Source organism: Peromyscus maniculatus, chromosome 11 (assembly GCF_049852395.1).
Source record: "Peromyscus maniculatus bairdii isolate BWxNUB_F1_BW_parent chromosome 11, HU_Pman_BW_mat_3.1, whole genome shotgun sequence".
NCBI lineage: Eukaryota > Metazoa > Chordata > Mammalia > Rodentia > Cricetidae > Peromyscus > Peromyscus maniculatus.
In genome coordinates, this window is record NC_134862.1 from 82,790,617 (window position 1) to 82,808,049 (window position 17,433).

At 40.4% G+C, this 17,433-nt stretch overlaps 1 pseudogene; it reads left to right on the forward strand.

Moving 5' to 3' along the window:
• The first annotated feature begins 911 nt into the window (after positions 1-911).
• On the forward strand, positions 912-4,539 carry LOC102923438 (alpha-(1,3)-fucosyltransferase 4-like; annotated as a pseudogene).
• Positions 4,540-17,433: the final 12,894 nt, after the last annotated feature.

Genomic DNA, 17,433 nt, shown 5'->3' on the forward strand with positions numbered 1-17,433 from the left:
AGTAGTACACCATTGTGTATATATACCACATTTTCTTAATCAGTTCTTCAATTCAGGGGCATCTAGGTTGTTTCCAGTTTCTGGCTATTATGAATAATGCTGCTATGAACATAGTTGAACATGTGTCTCGGTGGTATGATTGAGCATTGCTTGGGTATATACCCAAGAGTGGTATAACTGGGTCTTTAGGTAGATAGATTCCCAATTTCCTGAGAAACTGCCACACTGATTTGTAAAGTGGCTGTCAAAGTTTTCACTCCCACCAACAGTGGAGGAGTGTTCCCCTTGCTCCATATCCTCTCCAACATAAGCTGTCTGCAGTTTTTTATCTTAACCATTCTGACAGGTGTAAGATGGTATCTCAGAGTTGTTTTGATTTGCATCTTCCTGATGACTAAGGATGCTGAGCAAATCCTTAAATGTCTTTTGGCCATTTAAGATTCTTCAGAAGGATTCTATGAGCAAGTACATCAAGATCATGATGGGGAAACATGCAGAGATACCAAACCAAACTTGTGGGAACTCATGAAACCTTGATTTATGGCTGTGGAGCCTGCATGAGACTGGGCCAGGCCCTCTGCATTGCAAGACATTTGTGTATCCTGATATGCTTCAGTAGGATCAGAATCCATCCCTGGTGCATGAGTGGGCTTTTTGGAGCCCACTACCTATGATGGGGCACCTCTTGCAGTCTTGAGGCAGGGGGAAGGGCTTGGATTTGCCTCAACTGGATGTGCCTCCCCATGGGAGGCCTTGCCTTCTTGTAGGAAGGAGTGGGGGGGTAGGTTGGGAGGGGGAGGCTGGAGGCACAGGACGAGGGAAGAGTGGGATCTTTGATTGGTGTGTAAAAATGAATTTTAAAAAATGTTCTTAATAAAAATAGAGAAAAAATATACTAAAGAATTCTCTCGATGGCCCGGGCCGGCAGCGGCAGCGAGCGGCAGTATGAGAGCTGGTGCCGCCCCTCGCGGTCTGTGGACGCGTGGCGAGCCGAGGCGGCCGCTCCTGGGCTCTGCATGGGGACGCTGGGAGTTAGGCGACGCGTACCGCGCGGAGGCTGGGGATTACCCCGGAGCTCCTCTGCGCTGGCTGCAGCGGGGCTGCAGTGCACCGCGTTGACCGCCTGCATCTGCTGGGGACAGCTACCGCCGATGCCCTGGGCGTCCCCAGCCCCGCCGCGACCGGTGGGCGTGCTGCTCTGGTGGGAACCCTTTAGGGGGCGCGGCGGCCACCCCAGGCCTCCCCCTGATTGCAGCCTGCGCTTCAACATCAGCGGATGCCGCCTGCTCACCGACCGCGCCGCCTACGGGGATGCTCAGGCAGTGCTCTTCCACCACCGCGACCTGGTGAAGGGACCCCCCGACTGGCCCCCGCCCTGGGGCGCCCAAGTGCGCACGGACGAGGCTCTAGAGCTAAGCGTGTTCGACGACCAGGAGGGAGCGGCGATGCTAGCAGGCGAAGCCCTGGAGACCACAGGCTCTAGACCTCCGGGTCAGCGCTGGGTGTGGATGAACTTTGAATCGCCCTCCCACTCCCCTGGGCTGCGGGGCTTGCCTAAGAACCTTTTCAATTGGACGCTGTCCTACCGTGCTGTCCTACCGTGCCGACTCGGATGTCTTCGTGCCCTATGGCTTCCTCTATCCCAGGAATCATCCAGCTGACCAGCCGCCAGGCCTGGGTTCCCTGCTGGCCCGCAAGCGGGACCTGGTGGCCTGGGTTGTGAGCCACTGGGATGAGCGCCAGGCCCGGGTCCGTTACTACCACCAGCTGAGCTGGCACGTGTCTGTGGATGTGTTTGGTCGGGCGGGACCCAGGCAACCAGTGCCTGCCAGCGGGCTGCTGCACACTGTGGGCCGCTACAAGTTTTACCTGGCCTTCGAGAACTCACAGCACGTGGATTACATCACTGAGACGCTGTGGCGGAATGCCTTCCTGGGCCGTGCCAGTGGTCCTAGGTCCTGACCGGGCCAACTATGAGCGCTTCGTGCCTCGTGGCTCCTTCATCCATGTGGATGACTTCCCTAGTGCTGCCTCCCTGGCTGCCTGCCTGCTCTTTCTTGACCGAAACCTGGCTGTCTATCGCCGCTACTTCCACTGGTGTCGGAGCTATGCGGTGCACATTACCTCTTTCTGGGATGAGCCATGGTGCCGGGCATGCCAAGCTGTGCAGACCTCTGGGGACCAGCCCAAGAGCATCCACAACCTGGCAGGCTGGTTCGAGCGCTGAGGCCACTGTCCTGTGAACTGTCTGGCTGAGTTTTCTAAATACCCAATTTTGCTTTATGGGAAAAAGATGAATTACCAATTAATATTATTTAGCACAAGGATGGGATGGGAAATTTCCCAGGTCTTTGTGACTTTTTACAGAGAGCTGAGCTGGTTCTCTGTTAAGGGGCAGTGGTGTCCTGGGCAAGGAAACAGGCCTTTCCTTACCTACTACGCATGTGAAGAAGTGGCTTTTCCTTCTGACCACGGGCCTTAATGGGGGTCCATGTGGCCTCTAAATCTTAGACGTATTTGTTCTCTGACCCGTGGTTGCTTGGACCAATGAGGAGCAGACTACTGTTTCTGAAAGCAGGTGGGTGTGAGCTAGTGGGTTTTTCCGTGATGGTTAGATTCCTCAAACTCTCCGATCGTGGAAAAGATAAGCCATTGATTTCCTTCACCAGCTGTGTGTGTCCCAGCCTGGGAGTAGAAAAAAGAAGCAAGATTATCCTCTGCGGAAAATCAAGATGAAGATGTGGGGCCACCTCACCTCTCACTAGAAATCTATTCCTGAAAAGCTGCATTTAAGCGACACCCCAAATTCAGGGCCCTAAGGGAGTGCAGTATTTAATGGAAATAAATGGGAAGTCCCTTTACAATGTGAATGATCATCTAATTGTTTCTGCTGTCCTTCTATTTTCCTGTAACCTGGATTAAGAAAACATTGAAAATACAGACATGAAAAAGCACACATAATCTTCTGGTTCTTTTCCTAGCCAGTGTTTACAAAGGAAGAAACGTAAACGATGTCATGTCCACGTTATTCCGCGTGTCTCCTGGGCCTGAGATTTAAACTGGAGTGTTAGTCCTTCAGCAGTGTTGGCACTGCTGTGCAGAGAGAACAGTAAAAGAGACTTTGGTGAACTATGGGTTTGTGCAAAAGGAAAAAAAAGCTACTTTTGTGGTGTCTGTATATGGTGGTTCTGTTTCTCTCCTTTGTTGTTGTTAAATGAAACTGAACTAGTGCCTTCAAATTAATTGTCTGTTCTTTGTTAAATGCTAAAACCGGCAGGTTCCCCTCTGAATCTGCACCCCAGTACAATGATTCTAGTGCCTTTGAGCCTGTGCTGTGGGACCAGTCTTGAAAATACACTCATTGACTTTCTAAGTTCAACAGATGTCAGCCTGTGCCTGCTCCTGCCAAACACTGAGCTTGAGCTCCCAGGAAAGCTCCTCTTTGGGGCTTCCATAGTCTACCACTGCCACAGTGAATACGGATTTTAGTCACACACACACACACACACACACACACACACACAAATCACCGTTCATAAATCAGAAGGGCTCATGATATTAAGCTAGGACCGTTAGTCACTGTTATGGGCAGGGTCCAAGATCTGTTCCTGTTCGGTTAGGACAGTTGTCTGAGTCTTAGATCAGGTTCATGTCCACAAGCTTTTGTTATATTTAAACTTGCAAAGCTCACTTAGGCCCAGGTGCTTCTCTTCTCTCCCTTCCATAAAGGGGGTAATTAAAAGCTGTGAATAACATTTCCTCCTCCAAGTGTTATAGTGTGGGCAGAACCGCAATTAAAGAACACCAACCACCCAGCAAAGCATAACAAAGGTTCTGGGTTTTGTTTGTTTTGGGTATTCAAGACAGGGTTTCTCTGTGTAGTCCTGAAATTCTCTTTGTAGACCAGACTGCCCTTGAACTCAGAGATCCACCAGCCTCTGCCTCCCGAGGGCTAGGATTAAAGGTGTGCATTACCACACCCAGCTTAAAAGTTTTGTTTTTAGAGTGAGTTTTGATGAAATACTGGCCAGGGGTCTCAGCACTGTCAGGCATCTACACTGGGCAGTGGGACTGGTCATCTGGTCAGCTTTGCCTTCCGGCTGGGGGATCACTGGGCCGAGGAATGACCCTGAGCCTAGAGTCCATCTTTTGTGAAGTGTGGAGAACACCTGCCAATTTACTGTGGCAAGAAAGTGACGATGCCTCACATGTATCGGGGAGTTGGTTAAATATATATGTATCTATAAGTCTATTTCCTTCTTTCTTTGCAGTGATTTAAGGACGCCCTCATATGCATTTTACATTTCTTGAAATTAAACATCAAGGTTTATTACAGAACCAATCTGAAAAAAGGAAGGGTAGTCACACCATACTGTGTATTTCAAGGAAGTTCTTAAAGCTGAGCCATATTTCAGACCATACAATTTCTACTAAGCTTGTATTTTCAGGCCAGAAGTGCCTATGTTGTTATTTTCTTGAAAAAAATTGTTTTGGTAAAACTTTGTAACTAAATTGTTATGGATTGTTTCACCTATACCTTTTGCATTAAATCCATGTAAAACTAAAAAAAAAAAAAAAGAATTCTCTCAATCAATGATAGTTAATAGTTCTCCCAGGCACCCCTTCCCCAAAATTTCTAAGAAGAATTTCATCACACACTTGCAAATCTAATGAATGATTAATTGGAATTAACTGCCCTCTGGACAAAGGCTAAACAGTGTTCATTTTGTGATTAAGTTAATGATTCCTTAGCATTTCTGCACTATGTATGGTATTTATGCATAAACCCAGTAGGTATAGTGGGCCTATGTAATGACACCATGGAAGCCTTGACAACCGTGGCAAAGTTCTTGGGTGTTAGTAACATCAGGGACCTGAAATATCCATTATCCTGGTGTTTTTCTGTCAAGGAGAGTGAGGAATCTCTGGTGTCTATGTGATTGGAGACACAGAAGAAACATTGCCAGATAGTGAATGGTGGTGACTTCACCCCAGCTGATCTGCAAACAGGATCATGTTCTTGGAGTGTATTCATCCAGTATGGTAGGATCACATGCTTCACCTGGATGGGTACAGAGTCATAAGAGAAGGCTTTCAAAAGCTGATCTTTGGCAGCTCTTGTGCCCTCAGATTTTGACATAGAGAATGTAGCAGGCAGGCAGGTGCAGCTACAAATCAAGCCCTCTCATGCTGCCATTTTCTTTCCAGTCTTGAGCATCAGGACTCTAGAGCTCCTGTGCAGACAGATCTATGCCATTCATACCCTTTGCCTTCCAACTCTTTCAACTCTTGAAGGCTTAGGAACTCAGCATTCACTTGTCCTAGAATTATAGCTTCATGGACAGATTAGATTTTGGGAGTTTTCAGTCTTTCTTAATAGCCAATGTTAACAATTCTAGGTTTAGGATAACTGAGAACTTTTGCTCCAAAAGCCTACCAGCCCTCAGGTAGTCTTTCTATACCCCAAACTTACAGTTTCTCTTCTCTAGCTCTCTATGCCTTTGATACCTAATCATCTTCTCCACTTCTGCCATCCTGCTGTTTAGCTGCCCCTCAGGAAGCCTGCAGCCTGGCCAGGTTCATCTTGCCCTCTGATGTCTACATGTCACTGCTGCTCTGCCGCATGTGCCTTTGCTGTCATGCTGCCACTTCTCTGATTGCTTTTTTCCTTTCCCTTTTTGTACTTATTGACTTTAAAAAAATTATTTCATACAGTAAAAGTTTTTTCATAGTCTTTTCCCTGCCCAATTCCTCCCAGATCCTCCCTATCTCCCTACCTGCTCAACATCATCAAAATGCTCTCTCTCTCTTCTGTCTTACTCTCTTTGTCTCTTTGTGTGTGTGTGTGTGTGTGTGTGTGTGTGTGTGTGTGTGTGTTACAGAAACACACACTTGAAAATGTATGGTATAGAAAAACACACTGATAAAAAGATAGCATGGTCAATATTTGGTGTTTGTCATACTGGATGTCTGCATGGAGAAGAATGCAAGTAGATCTATACTTATCACCCTGCACAAAATTCAACCCCAAATGAATCAAAGACCTCAGCATAAGTCCAGATTTCTTTCTCAGACTGTTTATCATTTGAAGGTTGCTGGGTTTTGTTTTGTTTTTTTTTTGTTCATTTTGTAAAGTCCTACTTTGATGAGTATATTTATGAGCTCCAAAACTTTCCTGGTAGAATCTTTAGGATCTTTTGTTTTTAAAACCATATCATCTGTAATAAGGATAATTTTACTTCTTCCCTTTCTACTTGTGTCTTTTTTATTTCCTTCAGTTGTCATATTGCTCTAGATGAGGTTTGATATACTATATTTGAATAGGTATGGAGAGAGTAGACATCCTTGTCTTGTTACTAAATTAAGTGGGAATGCTTGGAGTTTCTGTCCTTTTATTTGATGTTGGCTATTGGCTTGCTGCAAGTTGTCCAAGTTGTCCTATTATTCTCTGATATCTCTTGTTTCCTTGTCTTTCCAGACCTTCTCTCATGAACTGATGTTGGATTTTGTCCAAGGCCTTTTCTGAATATAATGAAATGATCCTGTGATTTTTATCTTTTAGTCTGTTCAAGTGGTGAAATATGTTTATTGATTTACATATGTTAAATCATTCATACATCTCTGGGTTGAGGTCACTTGACCTTGGTCAATAATCTTTTTTATGTGTTTTTGGAGCATGTTTCCATGTATTATATTGAGAAATTTTTAACTGTGTTCATAAAATTTTTTGGTCAATACATTTCCTTTCCCATTGACTCATTTTGTGATCTTGATATTTATGTAACAACAGATTCATAAAAAGGATTAAGAGATGTTCTTTGATTTTCTACTTTGCAGATTTATTTGAGGAGCATTAATGGTAGCTCTTCTTTGGAGATCTGGTAATAGTCTGTACTGATATGACCCAGGGATTATTGGGGGTTGGGAGTTTTTTAAATACTGTGTCTATTTTACTAGGTGTTATTGATCTATTTATATTGTTTTTTAAATCTTGATTTAAATTTAGAAGTTCATATATATCAAAGAATTCATCCATTTCTTTAGATTTTCCAGTTGGGTAGAATAGAGACTTTTAAAGTTCATTCTTATGATTCTTTGAATTTCATCTGTATCTTTTGTAATTCTTCCCTTCACAGCTCTAATTTAATTAATTTCTATCCACCCTCTAGTTTTCTTAGGTTAATTTGGCTAAAGGTTTGTCAATCTCTTTGATTTTTTCTCAAAGAACTAACTATTTTAATGATGTTCTGTAATGGTTTTCTTGCTTCTATTTCATTGAGTTCAGCTCTGAATGTTATTATTTCTTTCTGTCTACCCCCTTTGAGTATTTATTCTCAATTGTTTTTCTGGAGCTTTCAAATATATCATTAAATTATTAATATGATACCTTTTCAGTTTTTTGACTGGATACTTAGTGCTATGAACTTGCCCTGTAGAATTGCATTCGTTGTTTGTCATAGATTGTGTTAAGTTATATTTTTATTTTAATTCTATTCTAAAAAGTGTTTAATTTCCTTCTTGATTTATGTTTTGACCCAGTTTTCTTTCAGTAGATAGTTGTTTAGCTTCCATTAGTTTGTGTACTTCCTGTTGTTTTTATTGTTTATATCCAGATTTAATCAATGGTGGTCAGATTAGATGCTGGGATTTCCTTCAATTTTCCTATGTCTGATAAGACTTGCTTTGTATCCAATATGTGGTGAATTGTGGAGAAAGTTCCATGGACTTCTGAGAAAAAAGTATTTTGTTTATTATTTGGTTGTGGTTGAAATGTTCTGTACTAATTTTTTAGGTACATTTGATTTAGAAGGTTATTTTCCCCCACAGTTTATCTGTTATTTTCTTGTCTAGATGACCCATATTTTGATTAGAGTGGCATATTGAAGTCATCCACTATCACAGTGCTAAGCTGAATATATGATATTTTAGCTGAAGTAGTGTTTCTTTTATGAAATTGAATACCCTTATGCCTGGTGTGTAAATGTTAAGACTTGTAATACTTTTTTGTTGCTTTGTTTTTCTTTAAAGATTATGCAGTGCCCTTTCCTTTTACTTCTGATTAGTTTTGGCTCAAAGTCTGTTTTTATCAAATGTTAAAGTAGTTACCATGTTCTTCTTGCTACTTGGTTCCATTTACTTAGATTACTTTTTTCCATTTTCTACCCTAAATTGATGTCTGTCTTTGGTGTTGGAGTATGGTTCTTGAATGCAGCAGAAAGATAGATCCTGATTTCTAATCTAATCTGTTAGTCTGTGTCTTTTTATTAGAGGAATAGAGGCCATTAATATTGAAATCATTGTTGAAAGGTATTTATTAATTCTGTTATTTTGTTAGAATGGATTTTCCCAATTTTGATGAACTGTTCTAGGATTATTTATTCCTTGTGTCCTCTTTGGTGTATTGACCCTTCAAGTTTTTCTTGTAGTGTGTTCTGTGGAGCTGGATTAGTATAGAGAAATTGTTAAAATGACTTTTTATCATGAAATGTTTTCTTTCTCTGTAGATGGTGATTGATATTTTTGCTGGGTATAGTAGTCTAGGATGACATCTGTGGTCTTTCAGTTTTAGAGCATTTGCCCAGACCCCTTTTTTCAGAGTTTCCTTTGGAAAGTCAGGTGTTATTCTAATAGGTTTGCCTTTATAAGTGACTTGGTCTTTTTACCTTGCAGCTTTTAATAACCTTCCTGTCTTCTGTATATTTAGTGTTTGAATTATTATATCTCACAGAGAGTTTCTTTTCTTGTCCTATTTACTTCATGTTCTGCATGCCTATGTAACCTGATAAGCATCTCATTTCTTACAACAACAACTTAGCTATGCCTTTGTTATAATATTTTTTATATCTTTGACCTGGGTTTTTTCTTCTTCCTCTATATCACCTATTCATATGAATTTTTTTTGCCATACTATTTTCCATTTCCTAGCTGTTTTGTGCCTTCATGCCTTTAGATTTAAGATTTTCTTTGACAGAGATATCCATTGCTTCTACCTTATCTTCAAGACCTGAAATTTCCTCTTCTGTTTCTTTTAATCTGTTGGTAAGGCTTTTTCTTTGAATTTGACTTTCCAAATTTTTCATTTTGAGTTTTGCTTCAGATTAGCTTTTCCTTAGTGAATCTATATCGGTGAAATTATTAAGGCCACTCCATGTAGTTAAAAGGGAGATTTATTTAATGGCGTTACTTACAAATGATGGGATAGGTAGGTTGTGGGTTCTGGGAAAGACACTGCACAGTCTGGGGTATTCTCTGGAGAACTCTCCTTGGTCTACCTCTAGTGTCCAGCGTCCAAGCAAGAAGAGAGAGCAGCACATCTGATCTTGGGTCTTAAGGGCCCTCCCTTTGCCCCGCCTTGCAGGTGTGATAGTTACCGAAGCCTCAATGGGGGTTGAAACTTCCAGCCTAAAGCTGGAATGGCTACCCACTACAATTCTACTTCTTTGTTAATTTCATCTTTCATGTCTTGAATTGACTTACTTATTTAATCCAATTTGTAGTTGATTGTGTTAGCCATATTAGCCCCATACTGGAAATAATTTTGAGTTTCTATAAGGATGTCCAGAGGGCTGTTTCTCCCAGCCCACACTGTGATAATAAGCTGCTTGCTGATAACAGCTAGAAAGGATTTCTGTAGACTAGACACAGAGTACATCACATACAAGTGAAATTTCCTATTTGCACCAATCATAGAAGTCTTCTTGTTAGATGTTGAGGAAGTGCCCTGGCTATAGCTAGATGGAAATGATTCCCAGTTCATGTACTTTCCTCAAGCTTTATGACAGAAAAAAAAAAGTCTGACAGAAATCATTTGAAAAATATCACTGAAACTGCACCTTTGAGTGCTGAAGCCCTGAGTTAAAATTTTATAGTTTACTCATGATATCTGTACAGTGTTCTAAGTAGCCAGAGTTGATATGAGGGTCATTGGCTAGCTGGGTGACTGGCAGTCTCTTTGCTCAAGGAAGTTCCAATTAAAAAGAGGAGCCCAACACCCACTAATTAAGGAACCAAACTCCAGAGTCACCAAGCATGTTCCTAGTTCTTACTTTCTGGAATTGATAGCAACTGTAGTAGTTCGAGTTTTCCTGTCCCAGCTGCTGCTCTGAAACAACCACTCAGAGACTTAATATTAATAATAAATGTTCATCAGATAGCTTCAGCTTATTATTAATTCACTCTTACAACTGAAATGAACCCATTTTTTATTAATCTATGTGCTTCCCCAAGGCTCATTTACCTCATCTATGAACCTCCCATATTGCTTCTTCCGCACCTGGCACCTGACACCTAACTTTGCCTTTTCTCTTCTCAGTGTCCTTAGTTTGGTTCTCCTGCCTAACCTTGTATTGTCAGGCCATTGGCCAGTCATTTTCTTTATTAAACCACTCATAGTGACATATATTCACAAAGTGTAAAGGGATATTAAACAAACTCCCTGCAAAAAGGGGATTCTCTGACCAAGGCTGTGAGTAGCACTAAACTGTGGATAGTTTAAAAGAAAACGGACAGTACGTTGTGAGGTTTGTAGCAAGCCTTTCTCTTTCCTTCCTGCTAGCTCCCATATCAAGACACAGAGACATATTAATTATGATAGCTTAGACTTGTTTTCAGCCAGCTTTTTAAATTTATTTTAAGCTACTTCTATTAATTACCTGCTGCCACATGGCTCATGGCTGTTACCTCATCTCCTACGTCATTCTTTTTCTGTGTCTCCATGCGAGTCTGTTTTTCTTCCCAGCATCCTCTGTGCCCTGAAAATTCTGGCCAGACATCTCACCCTATTCTACCATTAAACCGTTCGCAAAAATAAATGCGTTCTGTCTTCAGTTACTTAGGTCAGGTATATTTTCCCATCAGTGACAGAAGTAAACAATACTCCAGCAAGGCCTCTCTGGGCATCCTGGCTAATTTCTTATTACCTTTATCATAGGGCTTCCTCATTTTACTCTCAAGGTTTCAGGTGACATTTCATTTTAGAATTGGAGCTGAGATTTCTTACTGTAACAGATAGTATTCCTCACTTTTAAAACCCCATATTTGGGGATTCTTTGTCAAATAATGAAACTCTATAATAAAGTCACATTTACTCAGTGAAAAGGGTCTGAAGACTTGTCCTGTCCTCAGCACACTAGTTTTGGAAACTGCTCTCAAGGCTGAATTCAACTTTCTCTTGTGTATTGTTAATGCTTTGGCTTTTCTGGGCAAGACACAGCCTGTTTGTTGTTGAACATGCTTTGTCCTTAAACATCACACTTGAAGCCTGTATTCCACAATTTTATCTGCAGGTCACTAAATTTTTATTTTATACCAACTCTCAAATGTTTGAAAGATATTTCTGAGCAATCACTGCTTTACAGAAAAGGAATTTTTTAAAGTTTTGTATATAAAAGATTTAGATTAACAATTAGCAAAGTTATAGATATAAAACATGGACTTTAGCGAATACAAAAATGTATATAGAATATAGTAAACCACCATTTCCTAGAATTAAGAGCTTGCTTTTATAGATATGGTATTTCAACATGTCTTATACACATTTATTTTCTGGATTGGGTCTTCTTTCTGTAAACAGTATCCTTAGCATCCAGGTTTTCAGAAGTATGGTTCTAGAGGTTTTCATGGTTGAATCAGGGTTGAATGACCTTCCTTCTGGCATTGATGACCTTAAGGAAGAAAATGATGAGGTCAGATCCATTGTAATGCAGTTGGTTCTACACTACTCTCTACGTTCCTACTGACTAGTCACCATGAGTCACATCCCTTTTTCCACTCTGTCCTATCTCTTTAAATGCCTCTCTGTCCTTGGAGTCATCTTTCTTCCCTTGTTGGGGACTATGGAATTAACTGGTCAGCTCTACAGGCTTGAGTATGGGTGGAAGAGTGAGTGTGTCACAGAGCTACAGAGGAGAGGAAAGAGCTGCAGTCCCTGAGGTAAAGATTGAGGTGCAGAGTCTCACACAGCAGGCAGGTTGGGAGGAGGAAGACAAGGCTTTATTGGTGCAGCTGCCATGTGGACAGGTTTGGAACTTTGGCTGAGGGGCTGAGAAAGATGGTAGTGTAAGTGCATATCTATGTGAATGAACAAGTGGTCCCTTATATTTTTTCCATTTACATTGTAATAGAAGCTTTAAAAAACTGTAAAATGAATCTCACATGTGTGTATGTATGACAAAGATTGTGGATTTTGGCACATTGTGGTCTGAATTGCCCAGGGCATCCTTGGGAACTTTCTGTTTCTATTCATCATCCTCTGCAACAGAAAGTATTTTAATGTTATAGGGGAAGACCCCAAGGTTCTTTGAGTTTTAGTCTCTGGTCCAGTACAAAAATCAGTGTTGTGTGATATTTTGTTTATGTTCTGACAAATAAAGCTTTCATGGAGATCAGAGGGTGGAGCTTGCCACTAGTTAAATGTAGAGGCCAGGCAGTGGTGGCACATATCTTTAATCTCAGACCTTGAGTGGAGGAAGCAGGAAGATCACGAGTTCAAGGCCAACCTAGGTTACAGGAGGTCAAACAAGTCTAAAAGAGAAACAGAGCCAGGTGGTGGTGGTGTATGCTTTTAGTTCCAGAACTAGGGAGTTGGAGACAGGAATATAAGGCTATTGAGACAGAATCTCTGCCCCTTTCACGCTGAGGATTCATAGAGACAGGATCTCCCCATTCCCTCAGAGATTTCATAGATGTAAGAAGTCTCAGGTGGCTGGCTGCTCTGCTTCTCTGATCTTTCAACTTTTACCCTCCATATGTGACTCCAGGATTTTATTGTTAATACTAAAAAGATTCATGCTTCAAATCAGGGAATCATAATTTGAAATAAACACCCTAATTAACCCAAGTCTTGCCAAATTATCTCTCTGCTTTGAGAAATGAGATAGTTTTTATCATTTAGCTAAACATATAACAACATTTGAGTCTTTCTGAATTTATTTTCTTTATATGATTTAAAAACTCTTACTTAAAAAATAATGGAAGGAAGTTGACTTATTAAATGGGCAAAGCTTAATTTTTCTCCACTAGTTGGATTTTCTATGTAATGCCAACAATCAAGTTTTACTAGAGTATTAAAATAATACATGATTCTTAGGAAGAATGGTATTTCCCAAAGCACACACATGCATGTAACTCTGCCTTACAGACTCCAGCTTCTGAGTATCTTCATTTGAGGTCAATTGAAAGTAGATGAGTTGAACTTTATTGCCTGGCTCACATTTGATTCTGGTCTGTCGTCCATAGACCACCACTTCCATTTTCCCAGTATCATCTTCAATCTCATAGTAAATGAAGTCATTCCTCTCATTTTTCTGAGAAATAAGTTAACATTCATCTTTTAGGAAATATGTGAAAGATTGTCACATCTATGAGAAATAAAGAGTGTTAGCATAAACCTGTCCCTGACAATGCAAGTATGGCTCTTAGGTTCAGAATCATAGGTACATGGGTCAGTGAGAGGGCACCATGGTAAGGGTGCTTGTTGGCAAGCCTGATTACCTGGGCTCAATTCCCAGGACTCATGGTAGAAGCAGAGAACTCATTCATGGAGCTCCTTCTGATTTCCACACTATTTTCATGGCTTTTGTGTTTCTCTCAACCCTCACAGGCAAAATAAAGAAATAACTGAAAAAAATAATATCACAGAAAGAGAAGAGGTGAAGATGTTTGGTGAACTAATCTTTTCTTGGCAATCACTGTGGAGGTTTTGTGTGCCTAGCCCTTAATGACTGAGCCATCACTGCAGCCCTTGGAAGCCTCTCTTAAGTTTTACCTACTTGAGGTTTTATCTGCTGGGTGTCTTTAGAACAGATGAGTATCTTCCTAAGTACTAGTTGTAACATATTAGAATAGATGAGATTTCTGGAGGATTCCAAATAAGGGGTCAAAATTAAGAAAAAAAAATAGTGACAAAACCCATTAAGTTACCATTGCAGCTTTCTTAGGTACATCCAGGAGACCTGAGAAGAAAAGGCTACTTGTGGCTCATAAGTCTGAGAAAGACTATTATAAGTCTCTTTTCATTTCATTTATTTTATTTTTTATTGAAAATAAAACTATTTTCATACAACATGTTCTGATCATACTTCACCTCCCCTATTTCCTCTTAGATAATCCTCACCTCCCTACCCTTTCAACTCCATACCTTCTTTGTCTTTCTTTTAAGAAAGCAGTCAAATAAATAGAAAAACCAATAAGAATTAGACAAAACGATCAAACTAACAGAAATAAAGAAGAAATAGCATGAGAAACAAATAGACTGACACATAGACAGACAGGCACACAGATAGACAGACAGACAGACAGACACACACACACACACACACACACACACAAACATACTTGCTTTTTAAATGGATCACATTTGCTGAGTGCACATATCAATTCACTCTACTCCTTCCTAATCCCTCAAAAGTAAATCTACAGAAATATTTCTGGTGTTTTAGTTTGTGTCCCATGTAGTTTATCTATTAGTTGTATAACCAAATGTAGCAGCACAATCAAAAACAGCATAGATAAAAGGAAAGAGCCATGACTGATTCATACACAATGACTTACAAAATCATACATTGAACTAGCAAGCATACTAATGAATTAGTACATCAGCACTTAAAGAAACATTCAAAAGTCATAGAATTCCTTAAATTTCTTCACTTTCATTGGGCATATTATAAATAGTGAAATTAAACTAGATTGTTTAACTCCTCTTTCTCTCATTATTTAAAATATTATTCACTCAGTCAAAAGATCTTGATAAAAAGTAAAGAACGTGATAATGAGATCACATTAGAGAAATAATCCTTGCTTGTTGGACATGGCTTCATTCTTGGGCAGAATATTCTCTTTGCTTTTTTATTCTCATCATCTCAAACTGTGTGCAGGCTATGAGTTTGACTCTTTATTCACTACTGAGTTGGGCAAGGGAGGTATAAAAGAAATAGAATCTAAAAGGAATGTGTGACAATAACTGAACAATGTCTGGGAATAGGATGACTATAGATGGATTGTCACAGCCAGGAAAATGTCAAAGGCTTTTGGTGGAATCTTTCTAAAGAATTTTCCTTGTGGTACCTTGAGGGGAAGAATGATACGAGAGCATCCCAGTCCCCAAAGTGAGGAAATCCTACTCATCTCTTTCTGATATGAAAGGGAATTGCTTCCTGTGTTAAGTAAGTTGAGCAAATTCCAATCCAAGTTAACCCTTAAAATCTCAGATTGCAAAAGGCAATCTACAAATAATGCAATGGCTTACCTTAGTTACTACAAACTCTCCATTCACATATGTTCCTCTTATTTGAGAGAAAAGATCCTTAATTTTAGGAGTTCCATTGTCTCTTTTCCTCAGTGTATTTGAGATAACCATTGTTTGGTTAACATTTGCATAAGATACACAGGAAGCTCCATATATCTCCAGAAATCCACTGACGCCAAAATAATCTGATATGGCAATGATCTTTTTTTGGGATGAACTTGTTCTTTATGGCTGTGTCAAAAACCTTCACTCTGAAGAATTCAGTCTCAGGAGCCACCGTGGCATGGAACATCCTTTTGTCATCAATCAAATCATAAGTAAACGGTTCTGTTACTTTCAACACCATCACTTCTTTGGCAACTCGATGGTGACCTTTTACTTTAGAAGGCTCCTTTGGTACATTTCCCCACCTTGATGTCTACACAGGATAAACATACATAATTCAAACAGACCATTAGGCACAATTCCATTGAGTTTAGAGGAAAACATCTAAACAAAGTTTGCCATACTATAACCTAAAAAAAGTAAGAAATGGATATTTATCTAAATCACTCCCTAGTGATTCCAGTTAATACTAAGCATGCCTACCTGGTCGATAAAGGGGTCATACTTGTAGTTCTGGGGAATGAACTTAAAGCCTTCAATGCTTTCGTCAAGCCCTCTATTGAGAGAGATTTGTACTGACTGTGGGCCAGGCAGGACTGGAGAAAACGCCAGCTGCCAATGGCGCCCAAGGGCTCAAGTTTTGACCTTACACCTGAGAATATTTAATAAACAATTCTAAATGGAGCCAAAACCAGGTTCCTGCTTCATGTCTCACAAGGGTGACTAGATGCTGCAACATGTGGACTTGAGCTACTCTATGATGGGTTTCCTACATGTGGGCTTGTCCTATTCCTGCCTAGTTACACAGAGATGTCTGTGAGTTGTGCAACATGGTGTGTGATGGATTTAGCCTTTGCTGGTTAAAAAAAAAGAGGTTTCTGGGCTACATTCTACTTTGATAGAAGCATAAACCCACTGTGTCTGAGAGTTGATGGCTCCCAGAGCTGGCAGTAAACATACCACTGCCATGTTGGGAACCTGAGGTGGGCAGAGCCAGCAGCCAAAGCTGCTATTTTAGCCCTAGTAATGCTGCAATTTAAAACAATAGTTACATAATAAGGCAGATTCAGATTGGACAAGACTTTAAATGGTTTATAATGTATGTAAAAACGTATGTAGGCTTGAAAAAGAGAAAAAGGAATATATGCAGTTATATAATCAAATAGGTAGTTTTTTTTTAAATAAATAACGTCTTTAAAGAGACAGTAAAGGTAGTATAAAAAATAAGCCACATAAAGATGGATATTACAGAGAGAATCTGGATTGTGTTGTCTTTGGAATTTTTAACTGCAGAAAAACATTTGATCATAAAAGCTGTTGAGTTAAGCCAATATGTGTATTTTAGAGGTATCTTGACTTCAAAATTTGGATGTAAGGATATGCTGCTTTGGAAAAGAGGCTCTGCTTTTGTTTCCACAGAAAGCCAGAGGCTATGGATTTTTTCCAGATTAAGATACATCAGGTTTGACCAACCAAGACCCCCTGAAAGTTCTCTGATGACACCATGGCCCAGATGATCCAATATCCAGAATGGTTTCAAGGCAACTGGCTCAGACAATACAACCTCATGGAATACTCCATAATCCTAAAATTTTCTTTATGTCCCCATAAGAATACAGCACCCCCATCCAGCAGGAAGTAGTATGAGAAGCTAGGCCCAAATTCCCAAATATACCAAGCTGGCTTTGGAGAAGGAATTGGCTCACTTCTTCTCCAGGTTTTGGCTATTACAAACAATGCTGATATGAACATAGCTGAGCAAGTGCTCTTGTGGTATGATTGAGCATTTCTTGGGTATATGCCCAGGAGTGGTATAGATGGATCTTGGGGGAGATTGATTCCCAATTTTCTAAGAAAGCGCCATATTGATTTCCAAAGTGGTTGTACAAGCTTGCATTCCCACCAGCAGTGTAGGACAGTTCCTCTAGTTCCACATCCTCTCCAGCATAAAGTGTCTTCAGTGTTTTTGATCTTAGTCATTCTGACAGGCGTAAGGTGGTATCTCAGAGTTGTTTTGATTTGCATTTCCCTGATGATTAGGGATGTTGAGCAATTCCTTAAATGTCTTTCAGCCATTTGAGTTT